Raw genomic sequence first — 457 nt, forward strand, 5'->3', positions numbered from 1 at the left:
CACACACACACACACACACTCACACACACACACATACTCTCTCACTCACTCACAGAGTTAATAATGAATGGAGTCTTACTGTAATCATGAGCTGAAGATGTGGCCGCTCAGCGTGGCTCCTGCTGTAAATCCTTCATGAAGCTGCGCGTCACACACTCGAGTGTGAACAGATCCTTTATGAAAACCAGCTCAAAGAATCAGTGGTGTGACTGGCGGAGCTGCTGGATCATAAACCCCAGGCTGACTGACGGAGGAACCGAGTCACGTCTGCAGACCAGAGGTGGGGGCAAGTCACACATGTTCAAGTCTCCAGTCACAGTACAAACAAATCAAGCAAGTCAAGTCGAGTCCTGCTAAGGATCAAGTCAAGTCACAGTATCAGACAGGAACAAATATTTTTTTCCCCACACGGCCTTATTAATTTTTCCTCAGAAATTAACTTAATTATACATTTGAA

The 457-nt window shown here is 45.5% G+C and overlaps 1 long non-coding RNA gene across 1 annotated transcript in view; it reads right to left on the reverse strand.

Annotated features, from left to right (window-relative positions):
* Positions 1 to 111: 111 nt before the first annotated feature.
* The window catches only part of LOC107576769 (uncharacterized), a 2,267-nt gene continuing 1,921 nt past the window's right edge, over positions 112 to 457 (reverse strand). The window contains exon 3 of the long non-coding RNA XR_001608117.1: positions 112 to 267. This is a non-coding gene — a long non-coding RNA (uncharacterized lncRNA). The remainder of the gene's footprint in view (positions 268 to 457) is intronic.

Source organism: Sinocyclocheilus grahami, unplaced genomic scaffold, assembly GCF_001515645.1.
Source record: "Sinocyclocheilus grahami isolate Dianchi unplaced genomic scaffold, SAMN03320097.WGS_v1.1 scaffold4307.1, whole genome shotgun sequence".
NCBI classification, from domain to species: Eukaryota; Metazoa; Chordata; class Actinopteri; order Cypriniformes; family Cyprinidae; genus Sinocyclocheilus; species Sinocyclocheilus grahami.